Genomic DNA, 27,653 nt, shown 5'->3' with positions numbered 1-27,653 from the left:
TTGATGGACAGTGTCCTTGCAGAAATTGTAATTGTTTTCCGACTTGTATACAACTAGATTTTAATCCTAGAGTCCTAGAGACTCGAGGGTGGTACCGTTGGACTCAGGGTACACACAAATGGGGGGGGGGGGGGGGGGGGGGGGGGGGTAGGCCATGTCTCTATCTTGCTCCCCTGAGAATCGGTCAAAACAGACCCTGGTTAAAACGCAAAGCCCTGTACACTCTTAGCAACCCTAAACATCAACTTTACAAAAAGTACCACAAAAAGGGGGGTCCAAACAACTCCTTAGGCTCTGAAACGTGCTCCTAAACACTTTCTGTGTAAATGTGTTGTTTACAGTGTTTTGTACAACTTCACAAATGTTTTTCATTGGCATTATTTGCTGCCTGTGTGCTGTAAAATTTTACAGTTTTAAGAGCAATTAATTCAAAGTGTCATGTATTGAATTTATACACAGAATATTAATCCAACATTTATCTGTAGCATTGTGGAACATTAAACATAGTAATGTGTTAGAAATGGATCATTGTAAACAATAAACAGCAGCAGGTGGGTGGAGCCAGGACCACAGACAGAGAACATGCAGCTCCGGAGCCAGAGGTACCTGCAGAAAGTTACAGAGAAAGAGAGACCAGAGAGAAACAAACACAGGACTACGGGACAGAGAGGACACAGAGTTAATGACATGGAATAAAGGTTAATAAATGTGAGAGTGGGTCTGAGGAGAGAAAGAGAGAAGAGAAGAGGTGTGCAGAGGATCATGGTCATAGCCGAGGCCTATAGCAGCATAACTAAGGGATGGTTCAGTTGCCTGAGCCAGCCCTACTATGGGCTTTATCCTAAATTGTAACAGTGTCTATAGTAATAATTGTGACTAACTATAGGTTTAGTCATAATAACTAAAACTGTAACTGCAACTAATTAGAAGCTTTGTCAAACAAAAAGGTTTTAAGTCTAATTTTAAAATTACAGTGTGTCTGCTTCCTGAAACCTTATCTTCATATTTACTACTTGTTAATTATTTAGTTTGCTCAGCTGTTCATTTATTTATAACTAAGTAGTGTGGTCCAATATAAATAGTACAGGCATTGTAATGTTGTAGTTTCACCACAAGAGGGAGTTGGTGGTTTGGAGTCGCTCCTGGTCAGCGGACGTCGACACGTGATTGTGTTGCTCCAGTGATGCATAGACAGGAGCGCATCATTGATAATGCTGCTGTTTGTCCATTTTACAGTTTGATTAAAGCAACATACAACTACCCAGCGCTCTGTGGTTTCTTCAACAGTGCTACAAATATATTAATGTATATATTAGTAATATATTGACCCAATGTACACACTTTGTATTGACATATTCTTTATAAGCAAGACTATGAAATAATATTAGGTCAGTTTAAGCTTTGACAGCGTGTCTGGAGCAGAACCTGACACATGAATGTGGTTAATTAAAGTCAGTCAGCAAATGAATTGTCACCTGTCACCGTGTGAAAATCCCAATATAAATAGCTTGAAAACTTGTGAAGCAAGTTTCCATACAGAGTTCTTAACATGTGCTTTTCCATGTTTCTAATTAAATATGCTTCATTCTTTACCTTGCTCTGACTGACAGGCATCATGCTGGACCTGTGTCACCAGTGTGATGAACAAATGTCATGTAAACCTTTACATTGTTAGCTGATGTTACTTTTGTTTAAATTACTTTATTGATCCCTCCTGGGGAAATTATTCCCTGCATTTTACCCACACAAAGTGAATGAAACACACACACAAGCATGCACATGCACTACAGGGGGCTGCCCTGCCCCAGCCTAGTGAAGCACGCGGGTAGCTGGGGTGGATCGGTGCCTTGCTGAGGGGCATCACTGGTCGCCTTCATCACCACCGTATCCGTTTTTTGGGCTTGGTCGAAGAATCGAACCCACGACCCTCCGACACATCCATGATCTCAGGCTAATCCAAAGGTTCACTCTTAACTTGCTGCGCCACGACTGTCCCCCAAAAGTATGTTGCATTGGCCAGGAATCGAACCCAGGCCTCCCGCGTGGCAGGCGAGAATTCTACCACTGAACCACCAATGCAAGGTTATTGCCAAACCCCCTGCCTCCAAGGGAGATTGTGACCTGTTCGCAGCACCTTAGACTGTTCGGCCATCCTGATTTACTACTTCAGTAAAAGTCTGTAGCATAAACATTCATTTACTTGTAAAATACATATCAAAAGTCCTTGCGACTCAAATGTCTTCACAACAACAGTTAGCTGTTGAAAATGTCTTCATGTGTGCACAAATGTGTTATATCAAAAATATCTTCATTTATTTATGGATTTTATTCTGAATACTGGGACACTATGTTGTTGAAACTAACAGAGAGAAGTCACATCTGTCCCAGAATGATTTTAGATCCCAGAGCTTCCACTTTGACTTCCTAGTTATGTTGTTGAATGCGACAGACATCACTCACCTGCTGGGGTCGATTTCACGAAGCAGGTTATGTGGAAACTCTGAGTATGTTAAGCCTGAAATGAGGGAAACCCAGAGTTAACCGTTTCAATAAGGGAGGTAAATTAACCCCGAGATAGGGGTAAGTCAAGGAGTAAGTTAAGCCCATTTCATAAAGCGAGGTAACTCGTACTCGGAGTCTGTTACCATGGTAACTTAGTCTGTGAACATAACCTGGTCGGGAGCAGGTTTTATTCCAGAAACTCAGAGTTTGTTTCTGACTCCTCCCCTGGAGTACATAAAAGCTGAACCGTTTCCTTATAATTGAGTCTCCATAGAACCTGCTTAAAATGGCATGTCCCTTTCTGGAAGACCCGATTGATGAAGAAGCAAGACTGATTCGGAGAGAACTGCGATTGCGTCGGGCGAGGATTTACCGTCCACGTTTGGATACGTTTTCATATCCTCCCGACTTTTTATTTGAACGTTATCGTTTTTCGTTAGTCACTGCAATACATTCACAACCTCATCCGCCCTCTCATCACTCACATCACCCACCGTGGACGTGCACTCACCACTGAACAAATACTTTGCATTGCTCTACGTTTTTTTGCAAATGGAAGTTTTCTTTATAATATAGGCGATGCAGAACACATAAGCAAAGCAACCGTTTGCAGGGCTATAAGAAAGGTGTGCCTCGCTCTGAAGCGGTTTTTATCAGTTTTTGTTGTTTTTCCCGGACACAAACCTGTGAGAGCCATCAAAGAAGAGTTCCATGGGATTGCAGGTAAATAATTTTAAATGATTAATAATTTTTCTGTCAATAACATGTTGCTGTGACCTCTGGGAGCAATAATTTGAATGTCTTTTAGGATTTCCCAATGTGATTGGCTGCATTGATGGCACCCACATTCCTATCACTGCTCCTTCAGAAAATGAAGGAGATTATGTGAATAGGAAGTCCTTCCATAGCATCAATGTGCAGGTACATACATTGACTACTATTTTTAAATGTCAGAGCACAAATATTTCAACTAACTTGTCTCATTTTCTGTACTGTCAAGATCATTTGTGATGCAGCACACATTATCACAAATGTGGAAGCCAAGTGGCCCGGGTCTGTGCATGACTCCCACATATATAGAGTCTACAATAAGCAATAGACTGGAACGTGGTAAGTGGTCTGAAACATTGCTGTTTGTCACCGCAAAGATCTTTGTCTAATTTTTCTGAGAAAAATATCAGAAGTAAAAAATGTGACTTCACTTGCAGGAGAGATTCATGGCTTCCTTCTGGGTGACAGGGGTTACCCCTGCCAACGAAATCTTATAACCCCTTACCCAGACCCTCAACCAGGACCCCAGCAGCACTTCAATGTGGCACACTGCAGGACGAGAGCCAGGGTAGAGATGACTATAGGCCTGTTGAAAGCCCGTTTCCAGTGCTTACGTCATCTCAGAGTAACCCCTGAGAGAGCCTGTGACATAATTGTGGCATGTGTTATTCTCCATAATATTGCAACTATTAGAGGAAAGCAACACCCTGCCCTACAAATAGAAGACCCTGAGGAGGACCCCATCCAGCTCCCAGAAAATCAGGATGGAAGGGCAATCAGAGATCTGATCTGCAACAACCATTTTCCATGTTAAATTACAGCCACACAGAATACCACACTGTCACACATTCATTTTATTTAGTCTTCCTTATATCCTACAGACAGACAGAGACAAAGAGAACATTTTTCTGTTAGTTTTTCATATTGCTCTAATAATACATTAAATTTACCTCTGACTACACACACACCTCCAGCTTGTGTTTAAGTATCTCGATTTCCAGATCTGCCTTTTGGATCTGGCGGTCCAGGTATAACATTTCCTTGTCCGTTTTTTTCGATTTGTTTAAGTAGATGAATTTTGTATAACTCCTTGACTGGTAACTGGAAATCCACAAGAATATTGTTCAACACAGTCAGTTATACAGAATTAAACTCTGTTGTTCACCGAAACTCTCACTGTATTCATTTGTTGTGCAGAAGTTGATGGACCCTCTTCATGCTGTCCAGTTATGCTCTGTTAAAAAAGAATGAATATGTTAGCTTCCATGTCAATATAAATCCATACAATGTAATGCTGATCTAACATGATACCTCTGAGGGCCTGTCTGTGACAGCAGACACAGTGTCCTCATCTTCATGTTCGTCATCCTTTGAAGTCAAGCATTTCATTTTGTGAACTTTATACCACTATTGGTTATGGGGTTATGGTGTGTTGAGGTACTTACAACAGGCTGGAGTTGGGCCACATGAGGCTCCAATAGGTGGAGACTTCCCTCAGAATCTATTGGATTCAGGAACAAACAGCTTTTGCATCTAAAAGAGGCTTCATAAAAAAAACAATATAGAAGTGTGGACTTGTTACATGTTATGAAGGCACTTGTGTCCTCAGGGCTGACTGGTTCAGATGAGCTGCCCCCTGGGATTCCCTCAGCCATGGGCCTCCCTGTTGTTTGGCTAAGGGCCCTCTCCTCTGCCTCTGTTAGAGGTGGTGGTGCAGGTCCTCCACCTGTTTTACGGGCCTCTGCCCTCTTTCTGTTGGCTAGGCAGGAGTCAAATGTTAACTTCACCACATTAATTAATGAAACATTACAGGGGGCAGAATGTGTGAAAACATCATGCAGGACTGAAAGAGCTGTTACAGTATTCAATAAATATAATAAAATAACATAAAAAAATATAAATAAAAATTGAAAATTGAATTACAATTAAATTGAAATAGACATATCAAATGTTACCAAAGTGAGATACAACCAGGCATGTTATATTTCCAACTCACCTGATTGAATTATATTTTTATATTTCATTTTCAACTGCCTCCAAGTCCGTTTTTCGCCCCCTGGGTTGCACCTGCATGAACAGGGGGCCAACAGCATTTTTTGCATGTAATATTGCAATATTTTATGAGTGATTAAAAACAAAACTTACGCATTGACTCGAGCAGTGATTTATCCCCATGCGTTTTCTCTATCTTTTGCCGCTGCCACTGTGTTGCTTTTTTTCCGGAAAATATGCTCATATTCACCGTATGCCTCCAACAAAATTTCAAGCTCCAGGGGTGAAAAAAATGTTGAGCGCTTTCGTTTTGATCCCGCTTCCATGGTGAATCAAGGAATCGGGGCTCCATTGATGATGGCTTATTTATAGTCGTGGTGCACGCGCTTGACTCGGAGTCAACATACTCAGAGTTGACAAAACTAATGTGAATCAGCTGTGTTGAAACAGGAAACTCAGAGTTTTTCATCTCAGGGTTTGTCAACTCAGGGTTAACACTCATACTCAGAGTTTGTTGAACCTCCTTCATGAAATCGGCCCCAGATCCCTTTCAACAACGACACAGAGACAGTAAACAATTCTCAGTCTGTAACTGATGAAATACTTCATCTCATTTCCAAAATACTGAAGCAGATGCTCAGATGTCATATGGTTGTGATTCGTAATGTTATGTTGTATCAGAGAGTTGCATAAAATTATTTCTAATCTGAATTAAATGAGTTCTCTTACTGTTTTATACTTGAACTGTAAAGTGAGTAGTCGTCTACCTCAAGTTACACAATGCACCACAGAGAAATGTGTCAGTTTTTTATACATTTGCAGACATTTTATTATGCAGTAATGTGTTGTTTACAGTGTTTTGTACAACTTCACTAATGTTTTTCATTGCCATTATTTGCTGCCTTTGTGCTGTTATTTTTATGTAATTTTACAGTTTTAAGACAGCAATTAATTCAAAGTGTCATGTATTGAATTTTTAAATGTATTTGCACAAATAAAAGCCAAAAAAAATCAACACGATGGTGTTTGGTGGTTATTTTCCCATAAAACTAAATGATATAATAAATGAATACATTTTAATTCTAAAAAGTGTAAATAAAACACATTTTGAGTGTTAGGTGTCAACACTGGAGAAGAGTTTATATTGAAAATAACTAAATTTTAGAGTCACACTCAGTGAGGGATGAGTATTTTAACACCAGGAGGAGTTCAAGTTAACTCTGTTTCAGAGTTAAAAATTCAGCTCCAGGAACAGAGTTATTTTAACTCTGCCACAGAGTCTATTCAATGGTCACACATGTTCACTCAGACTGAGTTGATTTTAACTCACACAGAGTTTATTCCAGAGGCTAAAATTAGCTGTGTGTGCAGTATTTCCAGCTTTACACATGAACTTGTACAAAAATAAACACTTGTGTAGTGATGAAGAAAAGTGTCCATGTAACATTTAGGGCTTGACCATGGTTCCTGGCCCCTAAACAGAGGAGGAGCAGAGAAAATGTGGGCCAATAGGAGCTGTTTTAGGGTACTGAGTAAAGTTGATCATTTTGAATGTGATTTCCAGAAATGTCATCTCTATATTGTTTCCAAACCTCTTTGCACTCACCCCACCAGGGATGGCAGCTGAGATGTTCAGATAAACAGAAGTGAACCATGAAGCACGTGCTGGGTTAAACATCATCACTGGCTGACAGATGAAGTCCAGGGTAAGAAAGCTGAGAGCAGAAGAGGAACACATTCACAAAGTGTGATATTAAAGAGAGTCAACAATGAAATCTGCTCTTCACCTGAGCTTCTTTCCACTAACTGCCTCTAGAAGGTGCCAAAGCTCCTGAAGTGTTGATTTGGAAATGTGTCATATTATCTCAGGAATAATATGATGGAAACTTGAAATGATTGTGATGATTGTTTACTGTATAAGTCCATGTAAGAGCTGCTTATTTGTTATTATTTACTAGAGGAAGTCAGGCTGCTTCCTGAACAGAGACAACTATTCACAAATGTACTCAGTGGTTTCACTGTGTTAGGTAATAACTAAGATTTCATGTTATTCTAGTTTTGGTCTCTTGAGTTTTGCTTTTCCAGTTTTATTTTGAAGCCCTAGCCCTTGTGTATTTGTCCTCTCTCTACTTCTTTTCTTTTCCTGTTTCCCTCCTTTGCTGATTGTCTGTCCCGCCCTAATGTGTGTCACCTGTTGTCAATTAGCCCTAGTGTATTTAAGTCTCATTCTTCCCTTGTCTCTGAGACTGTGTTCACCAGTGTTTTGTCCAAGTCTGTTCCTGCTGTGTTCTTGCTGTGGTTGTACCTGCTTTTCTCATCCTGGACTCTGTGTTCACCTGCTGTCCTGTCCTTAGTGTTACCTGTTTCCCTGCCTTTGTCACCTCCAGGATTTAACTTTGGATTCACTTTCGTTTGTTCACCTAAAGCAAGGACTTCAAAGTTTTAAGTTTTGAACTTGAGTTTCTGAAGTTTTTCTCCTTCTTGGACGATTTAGTTGTTTAAGTTTTGTTTCCTGGCCTTCGACTTTGATCCAGTGATTTTGAGTTTAATAAAGAAGACTTTAACTGACTCGTCCGTCCGTCCTGGGGTTTCTACACCTGTGCCCTCCCCCTTAGTGTTCTTGGCCACAGCAGTGACTGTAACAGGTCCCTGCTGACCTCTCATTTCATATTTTTACACTGTGTTTAAATATATGACACCATGTGGACACAAAATCATCTGAAAGGATTTTAAACCTCAGGATGAGGCCACTTGAAAGTTTACTGATCCCTGGAACAACATCTGATGCTGTAGCTGATTTTCTCACCTGGTCATCTGCATCTCCAGAGCACATGTCCATCTGACCACTGCTCCCAGCATCTCTCTCCCTCTTCTTGTCTCTCAGTTCTATTTGCATTGTGACCAGGCCCTTTGAAACCCTAGCCCTTGTGTATCTGTCCTCTGTCTACTTCTTGTCTTTTTCCTTGTTCCCTCTAAGACGAAGACCACGTCACTGCTCACTGGTAGCACATGGTAGGACAGACACTCAGCCCTGTACCCATTCATGGTTCATAACAAATGATTCCCACTGTTTTCCTGGTGAGTGCACGCACCACATTGGACACATGTTCATACACCATATAGCCAACCCTCACAGTAAAACATAAGAAACACACTACACACCAGCTCTGTTATTTCAAGATGGTTTATTCACTCATATGCTTTTACCAGTGCTGCTGCCATCTTGGTCCTCTCCTTCTCTTTGCCTGGGGCCTGAACCAGAGCAGCTGAAGAAGGCTGCCTTATATAGTGGTAGGAGGAACCTGTACATACCAGGTCCCACTGAATGGGAGGGGCGATTTTGGTTTGGCATTAATGGATGATATGATGAAGCAGGTTCATGTATGAGTGAATTATTGAAATGATGATTAGTGTTTGTTGTGGGTTTAATGTGGGACCTGATTATGAAGATGTGGTGACCAGAGATCTAATATTTAATGCATTGAATGTAAATTGGTTGGTCTTGAGAGGAGCTTAGGGTTTATAATGTTCCGGCCAACAAAGCACTCGAAGAGAGAGTGAGGGATGCAACACCCAGTAAGTTGTGGATTTAATTTTTGTTCATTTTGCCTTGATTTCTGGTAGCTTTTTTGCCTGTAAATAAATGCACTGCTCAAATGCTATTTGCAACTCCAGCCATGATTTTTTTTTTATTTCCTAAACTAAAAAGAAAACCAGTGTTTGTGTGACAATAATACACCTCAGCCACCTGGAGGGGGGTTAGCTGCAGCCTCACCACCTCTACTTTTGGCCTCTGCTCAGGCTGAGGAGCAGCTGTGTCTGACCTGCATCAACAAACAGTGAAAACTGTTAATGTATCTCATTTTCTTCTTTTACTTGAAAAGTCATTGTGGGAGGTGTAGGGGTGTAATGGGGGCACACAATGCTCCAATGCCCTCACTTGGTGACAGGCTCCCTCAAAGTGACTTTATAACCTCTTCAACCACAATGTTTGGATTCACAGATGAAATTCAGATGCTCCTCTGTGGTCCAGCTCAGAGTCTACAATGCAACACACCCCACTGATCTCTTTACATTATTCATCCAATTCACCTAAACACAAATGAAATAGAGTGAGAATCCTCCAGAGTCACATCAGTTCCCCTGAGGCTCCTTCTCCTCATGCAGTTCTTCAACCCTCCACATTTTTCCATCAACACATGTAAACATGTTTATTGACTGATCGTCTGATCTGATTTGTTTTGTTCATTTATTGTTGCTTCTCAGTCTTTAGTGTTGACTGAACAGGGCTCTGCTGTCCCCCAGTGGTCACTGTCAGTAACTACAACTCTGCACACAGCACTGACAATGATACTGATGTTCACACTGACATTATTCCACATTTACTGACTTATTTTTGCTCTAATGTTCATCAGTCTGATAATGACTCTCTGTATGTGAACACATATTATTACACTGCTATAAATACTGATGTCTGACTGATGGACAAATAATCAGAGAGTTTACTGCCCTCCAGTGGTCACACTGACAAGCGTCCAACAGGACTCTCACTGATTATTAGGATCAATATGTACCAATCAGTATTGATGACATCAGCAGGAAGATGAGGACTGGTCATAGTTTGAATAATGTTCCATGTATTATTCCATCCATGTTTTCACTACAAGCAGATACACTGTAAAAACTGTGACAACTAAAAAGATCACTGTAAAACTGAACTGTAACTGTAACTGAACAACTAACTGTCTTTCTAAATTCTGGACAAGTCCTTTTACATCCCATGCAATTTGGCTTTAGAAAAAACCATTCAACTGAAATGGCTACCTGTTATTTTATTGAAAAAATTAAATCAAAACTAGACAGTGGGAGTGTTGTGGGAGCTGTTTTTTTAGACTTGAAAAAAGCATTTGATACAGTAAACCATAATGTTCTTCTTTCAAAACTGTCAAATTTCAACTTTTCTGATGATGTAATGAAATGGATGGAATCCTATCTCACTATGAGAAAACAATGCACCAGAGTTGGGAATAAGACGTCATCATTCATTGACTGCTCTGTTGGTGTTCCACAAGGCTCAATTTTAGGCCCTCTATTATTTAGTCTATATGTTAACGACCTACCACTTGCATGTCCTGAAGTCGAAACACAAATGTACGCGGATGACACGGTCATCCTGGCATATGGAAGAGACAGATATGAAGTAGCAGCCAAATTAACAGTAGCGATGGCCAAAATTTCCACCTGGCTTTCAAGGTCCTGTCTGACACTAAACATCAGTAAAACTGCATGTATGTACTTTTACATAAGAAAAAATGGAAACCAGCCAGATATCCTTGTAAATGGGGAAAAGATCCAGATTGTTTCACATTTTAAATATTTGGGGATTACTGTTGATTCACAGCTGTCCTTCAAGAAACACATAAAGCAAGTGTGTAACACTGTTAAATTTAACTTAAGAAACTTTAGACACATCCGAAATCAGCTCCCCTTAGATGCCGCCAAACTATATATGCACTCAATGATTTTCTCACATATTGCATACTGCATCACAAGCTGGTCACAATCTGGAAAAACAACACTCACTCAATTGCAAACACTTTATAAGCAAACTCTTAAGGTACTAGACAAAAAGCCATCAAGTTATCATCATTGTAATATTGTCCAAAAGCATAAACTTCTGACCTTTGATAATTTTGTATTCCTTGCCAATGTTAGTTTACTGTACAAAATAGTACATGATCTGGCTGCTCCTCCACTAAAGGAGTTCATATCACTGCGCCCAGACAATAGAAGAACAACCAGGACGACCAGCAGAGCTCACTGTGTAGTACAGCACAGACGTACTGAGTTTGGCAGATCAGCTTTTTCTGTCAAAGCCACTAATTATTGGAACTCAGTACCAAGCGAGATCAGAGAGATAAGCACACTCACTGGTTTTAAATCTAAGATAAAATCATGGCTTAAATCAACCCAATCATGCACTCATCAACCATAAATTCTATTGGTTCATAATCCACTGATTTGTAATTTTAACATTGTGATTTTATTGCTGTGTGAAACTGTTATTGTTGCTGTCTGATTGTTATTGTTTGTTGACCCGTTGTTGTTTGAGAAGGCTGTTTCAGTGACAGTATTCTAATATTTGTTGTATTCTTATGTATGTATTTACTTATCTTGGACTGTAGTGTTTTGTCTTAATACTCAGTGTTTATTGTTCCTGCTCAGGGACTACAGATGAAAATTAGCTGGTAGCTAACTCTGGCATGGCTGAGAGCTATGCATTGTCCCTGTTAAATAAACAAACAAATAAATAAATAAAATGATAAATAGGAGATGCACTGTTAAAAATTCTAAAATTGCTTATCAGGAAATACGCTGTAAAATAATTTAATGGAGTCTGTGCACTGTGTAAAATGGCAACAAAGGTGACACAGGATATATCCAATAAAAAATGATGGTCATAGATGAAAACATGAAAAATAGGTTGAAAACCAGGTGTACACTGTAAAAATTACAGATGAAGTTGAAAAACTCTTTAAACATTTTTCAAATAAACTTCACAGCTTCTTGTTTTAGTCAGAATTCAGCTGCTGGGTTTCACTCTCATCTTTTCTGAATCTTTTTTTTTTTTTAAGTTGACTTAAATTTCATCGAATCGAGGCTCAAACTCTTCAGAGTAGTCAGGAGCTTTCTAACTCTGTGAACCTCTGAAACACAGTTTGACAAGTTTCTATCTTTGTTTTTTCTCAGATCTTTCAGATAAACTGTGGCAGCATTTTAGTTTGAACTGAATCAGTGCTTCTGTCCAAAGATTCAGAGAAAGACAAAACAATAATGTTCACAATGATTATTTTAATGTGAAAGGACAAGATCATGATTAGAATCTTAAAAAGTAAAAGTCAGCAACATTTTTCTCCTGTAATAATCGTAGCTTCCATCTTTAAAGGACTGGAAGAGGAAGAAGTTTACAAGGAATCATTTAGAAGAGTTTAACAAATAAACTGCTTTAATACATGAATCTGAAAAAGTGTGTGTGAGTGAAAGAGACAGACATGTACAGACTGAACTATCTGTTCAACAGTGAGAGAGTTTCTCTAACACTACACTCTGCACAGAGACACTGAGGAACCAGACCACCAGAGTCCAAACCCAGGACACAGAGGTTCAGTGAATGTGGTGTTGAAGGTGTAGAGGTGGATCAGTGAGTCAGAGGAGACTCTGTAGAAGGACAGAGAGCCAGCAGGACAGTCCACATACACTGCTACTCTGTCAGAGACAGAGGAAGATGATGAAGAGGAGGAGGAGAACAAAGGTGTCACTCTGTTGTTGTGCCAAACAGAGTAACCACCATCAGAGCAGAACAGACTCCAGGACTGATTGTTCCATCCAAACAAACAGTTTTCTCTGTCTCCTGTCCTTCTGATTCCTCTGTAACTCACTGATATATAAACTGCTCCTCTCCACTCGACCTCCCAGTAACAGAAACCAGTCAGACTATTACTACACAGCAGCTGAGGCCACTGGTCAAATCTGTCTGGATAATCAGGATATGACTGATCCTCCTCCACATGTGTCACCTTCCTGTTGTTGTCAGACAGTTTGAGCTTTCTGTTTACTGTGTGTCGATGGTGAGTTCACAGAAATCTGATGGAGAGAAGAAGACACAACACAGCTGCAGTTATTGATCTATCACCTGATCATTGATTGACACAAGATGGTTGAATGTGAGCTTCTTTGTTTTCAGGAATCAAATGAAAACCACACTTACACTTCCTCAGACCTGGTCTCAACCATCGGACTCCACCAGGCTCTACCCTGAAAGGAGGAGGGGGGTCAGACCAGCACGTTCTCTTTCAGCATGCAAACATGGACATTACATGGCTCTAATACACAGATGCTTTGATTATTCTGTTCATTCAGCAAAGACACAAAGGACCTGGAGTCCTTATCTTGGAATTATACGGAGCAGGGAGGTGACATGGAGGAAAGATTTCATCATGTCTTCTCCATTTGATATCACTTTTGGTGTCAGACACAACAAAAGATCTCAGAATGACAAGATCAGGATCTCAGAGAGGTTGAGCTGACTATTGATCATGGACATTTTAGAAGACAGACACATGATCAGAGACCTGATTTCATTTCCTCCTTGGTCTGAGACACTGGCAGATGAATGTCTCTGAGCAGTGTAGATGGTCTTATTATTGTTGGGATGTTATTATTAGTGTGTCAGCACTGAACAGGTATCTAAAGTCTTTGGGGTTGTTGTGGTGAAAGCACTCTGAGTGCTCAAAGTGGCTCTGTTGTTTCAGGAGCAGTTCAACCAGCTGCAGCTCAAATGTTTCCACTCTGGCTTTGTGCTGATGCAGCATGAAATCCAGTCTGAGAAAGTCCTGCTCAGGTCACAGAAAACAGCTGACCACACATGATTTAATGATTGTCACGTTTTCTCTTAAATATGACACAGTGAGTCATGATGAGATACTGAAATCCGAATTGGAGAAAACTCCTCTTTGTGTTGTTGTTGAATTCAAAGCACTTCTGAAGAGATCAGTCATCAGCTGTGACACACTAAATGTTTCCAGCACTTCCTCCTCTATCACACACTGTCTGTGGCTGCAGCAGGCCTCTCCATACCTGAGGGTGTCCAGTCTCCTGCGTGGATCCTTCAGTCCAGCAGACAGCAGCTTCACTCCTGAGTCTCCTGGATGATTGTAGCTCAGGTCCAGCTCTCTCAGATGGGAGGGGTTGGAGCTCAGAGTTGAGGCCAGAGAAGCACAGCCTTCCTCTGTGATCAGACATCCTGACAGCCTGCAGACACACACAGCATCACACAGGAACCCTCTGTCAACACCTGCTGGTCTGTTTTGTTGTTCTTTTTTATATTTTTGTTTTTGGTTCTGGTCCATTTTGGTCCAGGTTCAATGTATTTAAGGCAAATTCCTTCATTTGCCTTATCTGTAACATCATCTGTAGGATTAAAAAAAATCAACAACTAAGAAAAATTAAGAGAAATTCTGAATAATTGTCTGAGTCTAGAAAGTTCTGCTGAACTTCAGTAAAATTTACTTTGAACAATCCTACACAAGTTTGATGTTTATCCACTGATGTGAATCAGATATCAGCAAATCATCAGCTAAACAGGTTGATGGATCCTGACCTGAGAGTCTCCAGGGTACAGTGTGGACTCTTCAGTCCAGCAGACAGAAGCTTCACTCCTGAATCCTGCAGGTCATTGTTACTCAGGTCCAGGTCTCTCAGACTAGAGGACTGGGAGCTGAGAACTGATGACAGAGCTTCACAGCTTCTCTCTGAGAGGTTACAGCTGCTCAGTCTGAAGAGGAAACAATGAAGAAAAAGTCAAATAACATTTGTGTTGAAAGGACAATCAAAGGAACAAAACTCTCAGTTGGAAACATGACAGTTAAATATGACACAATCAGTAATAAACAGACATGTACAGTCAAAGCTGTAAGTATTTGGACAGTTAGACATGTTATGTTCTTCAGGCTCTCAGCATGCTCACTTTAAAATATAATAATGGATACTACAGTCAATGTAGTATCCATTAATAAACAGACGTGTACAGTCAAAGCTGTAAGCTCAGCATTAGCATTAGCATTAGCACAGCTACCTGTCCTCTCCACTGCAGAGCAGCTGATCATTCAGAAGCTGACTGACTAAAATCCTCTTCAGTCTCTGGGTTTATAATGAGAGGAGTAGCTAAAACGTGGGATAACGTAGTGATATTTCATTAGTGAACATCTAGAGTTAGTAATAAACAGACATGTAAAGTCAAAGCTGTAAGTATTTGGACAGTTAGACCTTTTATATATATAAATATATAATATATAATATATAATATAATGGATACTACAGTCAATGACTGCAAAGAATTTTACACTAAATATTTAATCTGATTAGTTTGTTTCCCTTCATGTGTATTTGTCCAGTTACTTTTGAACCACTTAAAGGGCTGAATCTCCCACAGTTCTTTCTATACTGGTGTCAACCTGTTCAAATTAAAGCTGAGACTTGGCTCTTTAGTGTAGTATCCATTATTTTAATTCAGATTCAATGTCCTGAAGCTCAGAGCCAGAAGAACAATAACTGTCCAAATGCTTCAGGTCTTGACTGTAACTGTGTTGATGTTGGTAACTTATTTGATTTAGTTTGAATCCTCTGATAAATAGTTTATTAGTTGTAAGTACAGGGCAGCTGTGTCTCAGCAGGTAGAGAGGTTTGTCCATTAATCACAGCTCTCCTCCTGTCAACATCAAGTGTCCTTAGGCTAAAAACCTCAACCTCAAACCAGCCCTGATGGTCAGACCAGCACCTTGTATGGTAGCTGGCTGACATCAGTGTGTGTGTGAATGGGTGAATGAGAAACAACATGTAAAGAGCTGTGGGTTCTATATAAACCATAGACTGTATAAGACATGGACATACACCTGTGACATCACCCATTGGTTTCGGGGAGTCAGTTTTGTGACCAAACCATGGGCATTTGAGCTGCGCCATCTTGGATTTTAGTGGGAGTGTACTTTCCATATTTGGCGAAGAGGCAGTTACTCTGCGGGTCAGCTGGGGTCAGCCAGCCGAGAACCCGGCCACTTAGCTCGGAGCAGCCGAGCTAGCCTAAGGCTAATCAGCTAGGCTAAATAGCTAAGCGGCAGCTGCACGCAGCTACATCCACCACACGACAGTCCCCGAGTCCGACCCGACTAGTTCAACCCCGTACGACCGCAACACAGAGCATACAACAGAGATCATAATGTTGCTGCTGTGTTTTAAACATGACTGTTTCAGATAGAGAGGTTTTAGGTGGAGCTGTAGAGTTTGGTGGAGTTGTGGGGGGAAATTTATTTCTAGTCTGTTATTTAACTGTGAAACAATCATTATTATTTCATATTGATAAATTAAAAAGTTAAAAACATCATTATTATTATTATTATTATTATTGTCATTATTATTAATGATAACGATAAAAAATAATGATAATAATATATTTAAATGTTTAATATTTACCGGGTTTCACCGCTGCCTCCACCCACTATCCACTTAAAGGTACAGCAGCACACAAACAACAGCAGCCGCTTACTGACAGAGCTGCTCTGTCCATGCAATATCAGACTTTTTAAACAGAAAAATGAGACGAAATAAAATTGTAGCCTAGTATTCCCGCAATAAATGGACTCTGAGAGCACGGAACACACCGCAACAGCGTTCCTAACATTAGCTGCTCCAGTCCTCTATCTGTATCAGCAGCGACCATAAATCGGCAATTAAGTCACAAGCCAGCGGCAAAATATGCAGGTACATGCTAATTAGTGCAAACATACAGGTAAAATAGTCAGAAATTTACTTAATGAAAAAACTGCAACACAGACTCCTTAGAAGGTCATAGAAGCCATACTGTCACAAAAACCTATCCGAACATTGGCAAACAAACACGGACACTGCAGCCCCTGTCAACCGTTGGAGGTAGCCGGAGGCCTCTGGATGTAGCTGCCTAGCCCAGCCGATGTTTTAGCAAAGAGCTAACTGCCAGTGCCTGTCTATGGGCTGTCACTCAACGTAACCACGCCCTAATTTATTAAGCCTAAATAACACTAAAACGGTTGTGGTACAAAAAAATTCACCCCCCTCACAGTGTTCACGGAGGTGGAAACTATCAATAGGGACCAAAAACAAAAAATGTACCAGGCTGTAAATATGTTTTTTTAGGCTGTAAAGTTGGCTATTTTAACATGGGGGTCAATGGAGAATTGCTCACTTCTGGAGCCAGTGGCAGCCGAGGAACTGCAGCTTTTTGAATGCGGAAGTGATCCTCACTGCTGAAACCTACAACTCCCCCCTTGATATAAACGCAGCCATTTACCAATTTTTAGGTTTAGTCTGAAAATTGAGTCATGATTTTTAGTTCTGAGGATTTTGAAGCTCAAGTTGTCTCCATCACTGTTGTGTTCAATTGCCATGGTTACAGCTGTTTACTTGATGATTCACACACTGGCCATGTGACTTTGCACTGCAGTTAAAAAACAGACTGACTCTACTCAGTAAATGCACTTCCCTTTAGAAACTCTGAACCGCTCACCTAGCATTAGCATTAGCATTAGCACAACTGCCTGTCCTCTCCACTGCAGCTGATCATTCAGAAGCTGACTGGCTAAAATCCTCTTCAGTCTCTGGGTTTATCTTGAGAGGAGAAGCTAAAACGTGGGATAACGTAGTGATATTTTGTTAGTGAACATCTAGAGGAAGATCTAGATGTTTGACTGTGCATATTGATCCTCAACTTACTCCTTTAGTGAGAACTGAAATTATTAGTATTAACTTATTATTAATTAGCCGTTTGACCTTTGACCTCCAAACTTTCAGATCTGCTTGTTTGACAGAGAGACCTCAAAGCTTTCTTGAGATATTGTGCGAAGATTAATCCGGGACGGGTGGATGGATGGAAAACCCGAAAGGATAATGCCTCCAGCCTTGGCTACCGCCAACACATAGACTTAAAAAGCATTCAAGAGCTTGTGTTTCTCAGCCAGAGTTCATAAATGTGAAGCTGGATAAAAACAAAATAGACAGAAAAACTAAAAGATTTTACAAACTATGAAAATCGTTAGGTATGAGCCTCTCTAAAGTCAGCATTGATGCACTCAAGAAATATCTGCAGTCATTTCAAACAAACTGGAACTTGATCTCACCTGAGAGTCTCCAGGGTACAGTGTGGACTCTTCAGTCCAGCAGACAGCAGCTTCACCCATGAATCCTGCAGGTCATTGTTACTAAGATCCAGGTCTCTGAGAATGGAGGACTGGGAGCTGAGAACTGAGGACAGAGCTTCACAGCTTCTCTCTGAGAGGTTACAGCTGCTCAGTCTGAAGAGGAAACAATGAAGAAAAAGTCAAATAACATTTGTGTTGAAAGGAAAATCAAAGGAGAAAAACTCTGTTTGCTCATTTCTCAACAAGTTGGAGACATGACAGTTGAATATGACACAATCAGTAATAAACAGACATGTACAGTCAAAGCTGTAAGTATTTGGACAGTTAGACATGATTTTCAGGCTCTCAGCACGTTCACTTTAAAATATAATAATGGACAGTCAATGACTGCAAAGAATTTTACACTAAATATTAAATCTGATGAGTTTGTTTCCCTTCATGTGTATTTGTCCAGTTACTTTTGAACCACTAAAAGGGCTGAATCTCCCACACAGTTCTTTCTATACTGGTGTCAACCTGCTCAAATTAAAGCTGAGACTTGGCTCTTGAATGTAGGATCCATTATTTTAATTCAGATTCAATGTCCTGAAGCTCAGAGCCTGAGGTTACTGTTCAGTATCTGTCCAAATACTTCAGGTCTTGACTGTAACTGTGTTAATGTTGGTACCTGATTTGATTTAGTTTGAATCCTCTTACAAAATAGTTTATTAGTTGTAAGTACAGGGCAGCTGTCTCTCAGCAGGTAGAGAAGTTTTTCCATTAATCACAGCTCTCCTCCTGTCAACATCAAGTGTCCTTAGGCTAAAAACCTAAACCTCAAACCAGCTGTGATGGCCAGATCAGCACCTTGTATGGTAGCTGGCTGCCATAACTGTGTGTGAATGGGTGAATGAGAGGCAGCATGTAAAGAGCTGTGGGTAAATGATTTTTAAGTCTGAGGATTTTGAAGCTCAAGTTGTCTCCATCACTGTTGTGTTCAGTTACCATGGTTACGACTGTTTACTTCTTGACTCACACAATCACCCATGTGACTTTGCTCTGCAGTTAAAAAACAGAATGAGTCTCCTCCTTAAATCCATTTCTCATTAGAAACTCTGAACTGCTCACTTAGCATTAGCACAGCTGCCTGTCCTCTCCACTGCAGAGCAGCTGATCATTCAGAAGCTGACTGACTAAAATCCTCTTCAGTCTCTGGGTTTATCTTGAGAGGAGAAGCTAAAACGTGGGATAACGTAGTGATATTTCATTAGTGAACATCTAGAGGAAGATCTAGATGTTTGACTGTCCACATTAATCCTCAACTTACTCCTTTAGTGAGAACTTAAATTATTAGTATTAACTTATTATTAATTAGCCCTTTGACCTCCAAACTTTAAGGTCCGCTTTAAGTCACAGTGAACATTTGTGCAAAGTTTGACAGAGAGACCTAAAAGCGTTCTTGAAATATTGTGGGAAGAATAATCCGAAACGGATGGATGGACGGAAAACCCGAAAGGATAATGCCTCTAGCCTTGGCTACTGCCAACGCATAGGCGTAAAAAGCATTCAAGAGCTTGTGTATCTCAGCCAGCGTTCATAAATGTAAAGCTGGATAAAAACAAAATAGAAAAACTAAAAGATTTTACAAACTATGAAAATCGTTAGGTATGAGCCTCTCTAAAGTCAGCATTGATGGACTCAAGAAATATCTGCAGTCATTTCAAACAAACTGGAACTTGATCTCACCTGAGAGTCTCCAGGGTACAGTGTGGACTCTTCAGTCCAGAAGACAACAGCTTCACCCCTGAATGCTGCAGGTCATTGCTACGAAGGTCCAGGTCTCTCAGACTAGAGGACTGGGAGCTGAGAACTGATGACAGAGCTTCACAGCTTCTCTCAAAGAGGTTACAGCTGCTCAGTCTGAAGAGGAAACAATGAAGAAAAAGCCAAATAACATTTGTGTTGAAAGGAAAATAAAAGGAGCAAAACTCTCAGTTTGCTCATTTCTCAACAAGTTGGAGACATGACGGTTAAAAATGACACAATCAGTAATAAACAGACATGTACAGTCAAGGTACAAAGTATTTGGACAGTTACACATATTTTGTTCTTCAGGCTCTCAGCACGTTCACTTTAAAATACAATAATGGATACTACAGTCAATGACTGCAAAGGATTTTACACTAAATGTTAAATCTGATGAGTTTGTTTCCCTTCATGTGTATTTGTCCAGTTACTTTTGAACCACTAAAAGGGCTGAATCTCCCACACAGTTCTTTCTACACTGATGTCAACCTGATCAAATTAAAGCTGAGGCTTGGCTCTTTAATGTAGGATCCATTATTTTAATTCAGATTCAATGTCCTGAAGCTCAGAGCCTGAGGTTACTGTTCAGTAACTGTCCAAATACTTCAGGTCTTGACTGTAACTGTGTTAATGTTGGTACCTGATTTGATTTAGTTTGAATCCTCTTATAAAATAGTTTATTAGTTGTAAGTACAGGGCAGCTGTGTCTCAGCAGGTAGAGAGGTTTGTCCATTAATCACAGCTCTCCTCCTGTCAACATCAAATGTCCTTAGGCTAAAAACCTCAACCTCAACCTGGGTAAACGTTCTATATAAACACAGCCATTTAGTAGTTTCTAGGTTTAGTCTGTGAAAATTGAGTCATGATTTTTAAGTCTGAGGATTTTTAAGCTCAAGTTGTCTCCATCACTGTTGTGTTCAGTTGCCATGGTTACAGCAGATTCAATGTGATGAAGCTCAGAGTTCAGAGATGATGATAAGGAATTAAAGAAGAGAGGAATTTATTTTCCCTCCTGCTGAATAAAATAGCAATGTCTTCATATAATGATGAATAAATCCAACTATCTATACACTTACAGAGCTTTGTTAGAGGCTTTGACAACTGGCAGCAGCTTCAGAAGAGCCTCCTCTGAAGCAGAGTATTTCTTCAGGTCAAACACGTCCAGATCTTTTTCTGATGACAGTAAGATGAAGACCAGAGCTGACCATTGAGCAGGAGACAGTTCATCTGTGGAGAGACGCCCTGAACTCAGGGACTGTTGGATCTGCTCCACTAGAGAACGATCATTCAGTTCATTCAGACAGTGGAACAGGTTGATGCTTTGCTCTGCAGAGGGAGTCTCTTCAATCTTCTTCTTGATGTACTGAACTGTTTCCTGATTAGTCTGTGAGCCACTTCCTGTCTGTGTCACCAGACCTCGTAGGAGAGTCTGATTAGTCTGCAGTGAAAGACCCAGGAGGAAGCGGAGGAATAAGTCCAGGTGTCCATTTGGACTCTGTAAGGCCTCGTCCACAGCCCTCTGATAGAACTGTGTTGGATCAGCTTTGTCTCTGAACAGTTTAGAACACAGGAAGGTTGATTGTTCTTCTGACAGCAGATCGACTCCAGAGTTGATGAAGGTCAAATGGACATGAAGAGCAGCCAGAAACTCCTGAAGACTCAGATGGACGAAGCAGAACACCTTGTCCTGGTACAGTCCTCTCTCCTCTTTAAAGACCTGTGTGAACACTCCTGAGTACACTGAGGCTGCTCTGATATCGATGCCACACTCTGTCAGGTCTGATTCATAGAAGATCAGGTTTCCTTTCTGCAGCTGCTCAAAAGCCAGTTTTCCCAGAGACTCAATCATCTTCCAGGTCTCTGGACTCCAGTGTGAATCTGTCTCAGCTCCTCCATCATACTTAACATACTTCAGTTTGGACTGAACCACCAGGAAGTGGATGTACATCTCCGTCAGGGTCTTGGGCAGCCCTCCTCCCTCTCTGGTTTCCAACACATCCTCCAGAACTGTAGCAGTGATCCAGCAGAAGACCGGGATGTGGCACATGATGTGGAGGCTTCGTGAAGTCTTGATGTGGGAGATGATCCTTCTGGCCTGCTCTTCCTCTCTGAACCTCTTCCTGAAGTACTCTTCCTTCTGTGGGTCAGTGAACCCTCTGACCTCTGTCACCATGTCAACACACTCAGGAGGGATCTGATTGGCTGCTGCAGGTCGTGTGGTTATCCAGAGGCGAGCAGAGGGAAGCAGTTTCCCCCTGATGAGGTTTGTCAGCAGCACATCCACTGAGGTGGACTCTGTAACATCAGTCAGGATCTCAGTGTTGTGGAAGTCCAGAGGAAGTCGACACTCATCCAGACCGTCAAAGATGAACAGAACCTGGACCTCTTCAAACCTGCAGAGTCCTGCTTCTTTGGTTTCAGGAAAGAAGTGATGAACAAGTTCCACCAAGCTGAACTTTTTCTCTTTCAGCACATTCAGCTCTCTGAACGTGAATGGAAATGTGAAGTGTATGTCCTGGTTGGCTTTGTCTTCAGCCCAGTCCAGAGTCAACTTCTGTGTTAAGACTGTTTTCCCAATGCCAGCCACTCCCTTTGTCATCACTGTTCTGATTGGTCCATCTCTTCCAGGTGAGGCTTTAAAGATGTCTTCTTGTCTGATGCTTGTTTCTGGTCTGGCTGGTTTCCTGGATGCTGTTTCAATCTGTCTGACCTCATGTTCATCATTGACCTCTCCAGTCCCTCCCTCTGTGATGTAGAGCTCTGTGTAGATCTGATTCAGAAGGGTTGGGTTTCCTGCTTTAGAGATCCCCTCAAACACACACTGGAACTTCTTCTTCAGAGTAGATTTAAGTTTACGTTGACAAACTGGAGCAACATGTCCTGAATGAACAAACAAGAAACAACATCAATGACTGATTCATAAAGAAAACATGACATGTTCATCCCCCTAAAGAACACACATGAACATATGTCCCTCCATGTCTTGAGACGTTGGACATTTGTCCATCATGTTGAATCTTTAGAGAAATCCTCTTACTGCTGTGCAGACAGTCAGCCAGCTCCTCCTGCTTCATTCTCCTCAGGAAGTTCACTGTGATCTTCACAAAAGCCTCTCTGCTGCTCCACCTCTGCTCTTCATCCTCACCATCCAACACATCCTCATCCTCTCTCTTACTCTTTGAGCATTCTGGGTAATCTGGACTCACAACCTTCTGGATCTTCTTCAGCTCCTTCTTCACAAAAGTGACAATGTTCTCCTCCAGCAGCTGGAACAGAAAACTATATGAATGACACAATCAAAGTAAAACCATGGAGCCAAACATCAGATCCATGTTGGACACACTGACAATCCACTGCTCTAAAAAGTGCAGCATGGAGATTATTGTCAACACAACAGATGTCAAAGTAGTTGTTGTCCATGTACAGACCATAAATATGGAGTCCAGGTGTGTTTGATGCTGCTGGGCAGACTGAGCACTGGGAACCTCTGAGCTCTCCTGGTCCACTCTGTGGAGGAATCATGAAGAATTAGCTCACATTATGTTTGCAGCATCTGTGAGTGTTTTATGCTTTGTACACAAACAACAGCTGCTTTTATGTTCTGTGGTGACTGTCCTGATTAAAGCAAACACTACTGTGCTGTGACATTCTCAATGAGAGGAAACAAGCAATCAGTTCTGTACCTCATGACCTAGAGTCATCACAACAAGTCCACCTTTTAAATGATGAGTTTTAAGGACTCACACTGGGTTTGACAGAAGTCTTACCTCTGCTACAGGACACTAACACAAACACTGGAACTGGATAGGTGCTGAGTTACAGGGAGTTTTACTTCTGATCTGAATGACACATATAAGAACATAAGAAGTGCTTTTCTTGAAAAGAGAAACATCAACTTTGCCACTAAAGCCTGTGTTTCAGCCTGATCATGTTCATATACTGTGTCATTCATGAAGCCTGGAGACAAAACACAATCACTTCATCTTTCATAGAAGACCAGTTATACAGGATACATTTTAAACTCAGCTGCAGCTCACTTCTTTGCAGCAGAGGGAGGCTGTCCTTTGAAATCAAGGGGGTGACGCTTTGACCCGTCACTCTTCATGGACACACAGCTGGGCTCAGGTCCATGTTTAGGTCCAGGTCCAGCAGAGTCTGGTGTGTGCTGCTGCTCTGGCCTTCAACACAACACACACAGAGCTTTGAGTGTGAATAATGATGGTGCAGTGATGTGAGTGCTGAGCTCTGACATGGAGAAGAGTCATGGACAGTTAGAGATCCTCATCTCACCTCTGAGCTTTGGTCTGGATCTCATGGTCCCCACACAGACTGCTTTTAGGGGGAGGGGCTCCCTCCTCTCTGTCCTCACACTGATTCATGATGCTGAATTCACATCCACATCAGCTCACACACACTTTCTACCTTCATCTGGAGAGAAAACACAAATCATTCATCTGCACATCAACTGAAATCCTCCTCTCCATCATTTGTCCTGTAGAAATATCAGCTGCTCCTCCACTGATTGGCTCTTCTTTCCTCTTTCATATCTTTCACACACGATTCAGAGACGACCATTTCCATTCACTGACACACAGATGGACTGAGATCCACTGGTTTTATCTGACGAGTTCAGTTAAGATTTTTCCTTTATTAATCCCTCAATCTGGGGAAATTACTCTCTGCATTTTACCCACACCAAGTGTACGAAACACACACAAGCATGCACATGCACTAGAGACGCTGGGGCAGATGAAAACAAGCTGCAGGTGATTATTCCACACAAAACAGTGAGACTCAGTTCATTTTTCCTCAGTATTATTCAAGGGGCCCTTTTAGTTGGGGCCCCTGACACTTTCCTGCCTTTTCTAATAGTAAAGTCTGAACTATATGAAGCAGCAACAACAAACCAAAACCAAACCAAACAACAGAGACACAGATAGACATCAATAAAAACAGCAAATATGTCCTGACAGACAATTATAATATATAATCACCTATCAGAGCTGCTTTTTAAAAAATAAAAAGCAGCAGACATATTGTAAAGTGGAAGTTTGGCTGCACTGTTAAAAACAACAACCAGGGTGACAATGTGGAAATGAAAATGAAACGTCAAATGACAACATCAGCAATAAAATTACAGAAGTATTATCAGCAGCCAGATGATTCAATTCAATTCAATTTTATTTATATAGCTCCTTCCACAATCAAAATTGTCTCAAAGCACTTTACAGAGGACCAGAGCCTGACCCCAGAGCAAGCACTTAAGGAGACAGTGGCAAGAAAAGACTCCCTTTTAACAGGAAGAAACCTTGAGCAATGTTAGAGAGCCAGCATTCAAATTACAGAACAGTTAGTGGATACTGTGTGCTCAGCAGATTACAGGTATGATAGGAAACAGAGCACAGAAGCAAAAAGCTTCATGATTGGTAATTATTTACATTACAGTCTGCAGAGAATATTAATCCAAAATGTATCTGTAACAGAGTGGAACATTAAACATAGTAATGTGTTAGAAATGGATCATTGTAGACAATAAACAGCAGCAGGTGAGTGGAGCCAGGACCACAGACAGAGAACATGCAGCTCCGGAGCCAGAGACACCTGCAGAAAGGTACAGAGAAAGAGAGACCAGAGAGAAACAAACACAGGACTACGGGACAGAGAGGACACAGAGTTAATGACATGTAATAAAGGTTAATAAATGTGAGAGTGGGTCTGAGGAAAGAAAGAGAAGAGGAGAGGTGTGCAGAGGATCATGGGAAGTCCCCCAGCAGCCTAGGCCTATAGCAGCATAAGGGATGGTTCAGTTGCCTGAGCCATCCCTACTATGGGCTTTATCCTTAACTGTAACAGTGTCTATAGAAATAATTGTGACTATATGATTATATGTGACTATATGATTATATGTGACTATAGGTTTAGTCATAATAATTAAAACTGTAACTACAACTAATTATAAGCTTTGTCAAACAAAAAGATTTAAGCCTAATTTTAAAATTAGAGAGTGTGTCTGCTTCCTGAACCCTTATCTTCATATTTACTGCTTATTAATTGTTTAGTTTGCTCAGCTGTTCATTTATTTATAACTAAGTAGTGTGGCCACAATATAATTTCAAGATGGCGCTGTCTCAGATGGCAGCTTGTAGCAGCAGCTCCCTGCATTTGCAGTAATTTTTAACGTTTTTCTAAGCTTTTCTTTAGTGTTTAGTGTTTTAGTGTGTCTGTTTCTTGTCTACTTAGTTTTTGTTCTGTCTTCAGTAGATTTTTTAGTGTTTTGGCAGCATGACTCGGAGATTTAGACACTTTTTTCTCCTGCTCCTGGTGCTTGGGCTGCTCGGGGCCCCCAGCAGCCATGCCGAGAAGACCCCCTGGCATTGTTTACACTCGAGATCAGCTGCTGGCTCTGAGGCCGCCATCCTTCGTGGCCGGAGAGAAGCCCCAAATCCCAGAGGAACTGAGGAGGAGACGACGAGGATGCAGGGCAGGAGTGAAAAGACGGCTGAGGAAGAGGCGTTTTAAACCCTGTGTCCCCGCGATCATCACGGGGAACGTCAGGTCACTGGCAAACAAAATGGACGAGCTGGAGGCGCTCACACGGACCCAGCAGGAGTACAGAGAGGCCAGCATCATGTGCTTCACGGAAACGTGGCTGCACGGACTGATACTGGACTCAAATGTTACGATCGCTGGATTCCACACAGTGCGAGCGGACCGGGACACCACTGCAGCCGGTAAGAAGAAAGGAGGGGGGGTCACCGTGCTCGTCAACAACAGGTGGTGTAAACCGGAGCATATCCACGTCAAGGAGCGCGTGTGCAGTCCAGACGTGGAACTTATTGCTGTCGGACTTCGTCCATATTATTTGCCACGGGAGTTTATAAACGTTATCGCCATCACCGTCTATATTCCTCCGACCGGTAAAGCAGACGCGGCCTGTGACGTCATCCACTCTGTCACAGCCGACCTGCAGACTAAACATCCCGGTGCCTTCATTTTCATCACAGGGGACTTTAACCATGCCTGTCTCTCTCCCATTCTCCCCACGTTCCATCAGTATGTCCAGTGCACAACAAGAGGCAATATGACTTTCGATTTACTTTATGCTAATGTCACCAATGCATACACCTCCACTGCACTCCCTCCACTGGGCAAGTCTGACCACAATCTTGTCCTGCTCTCCCCATGATACACACCTGTGGTTCAGCAGCAGCCAGTCACTGTGAGGACTGTTAGGAAATGGTCTGATGGTGCCATGGACGCCCTGCGTGACGCTCTGGAAACCACCGACTGGCCTGCTCTGTATGAACCACATGGTGACGACCTGGATGGACTAACTGACTGTGTTTCTGAGTACATCAAATTCTGCACGGACAACTCCATCCCCACCAAGAAGGTGTGCTGTTACCCTAACAATAAACCATGGGTGACAAGTGACCTGAAGGCCCTTCTGAATGATAAGAAGAGGGCCTTCATGGCTGGGGACCGCACTGAGCTCAGGAGAGTCCAGAAGGAACTGAAACACAGCCTGAAGGAGAGTAAGGATGCCTACAGGAGGAAGCTGGAGGAGAGACTGGAGAGGAACCAAACCAGGGACGCGTGGAGTGGAATGAGAGCGATCACTGGTTTCCAGAGGAAAGGAAGATGTGTAGCTGAAGGGAATGTGGACCGAGCCAATGAGTTAAACCAGTTTTTCAACAGGTTTGATTCCAGCTCCCCCTCCCCCAACTATGCCCCCACTTCTCCTCTGAGTGATCAGTGGACTTCTTCACACCTTCCAGGGCCCCTAACACCTCCGCCATCTTCCTCCCCCTCCCCTCTCCAAACAGACCCAACCATCTCCCCCTCCCCCCAGATAGGACTAACTATCTCATCCAG

At 41.7% G+C, this 27,653-nt stretch overlaps 1 non-coding gene and 2 pseudogenes across 1 annotated transcript; 1 reads left to right on the top strand and 2 right to left on the bottom strand.

The window, feature by feature from the left end:
• Positions 1-2,008: 2,008 nt before the first annotated feature.
• trnag-gcc lies at positions 2,009-2,079 on the bottom strand. The gene has a single exon. It is a non-coding gene; the product is annotated as a tRNA-Gly (tRNA).
• A 709-nt stretch (positions 2,080-2,788) lies between these two features.
• Positions 2,789-4,087, top strand: LOC121189284 (annotated as a pseudogene).
• Positions 4,088-12,304: 8,217 nt separating this feature from the next.
• Positions 12,305-26,132, bottom strand: LOC121189283 (annotated as a pseudogene).
• Positions 26,133-27,653: the final 1,521 nt, after the last annotated feature.

Source organism: Toxotes jaculatrix, chromosome 11, assembly GCF_017976425.1.
Source record: "Toxotes jaculatrix isolate fToxJac2 chromosome 11, fToxJac2.pri, whole genome shotgun sequence".
NCBI classification, from domain to species: domain Eukaryota; kingdom Metazoa; phylum Chordata; class Actinopteri; family Toxotidae; genus Toxotes; species Toxotes jaculatrix.
Note: the sequence above shows the minus strand (reverse complement) of the source record. Positions and strands in the feature narration are given on the sequence as shown.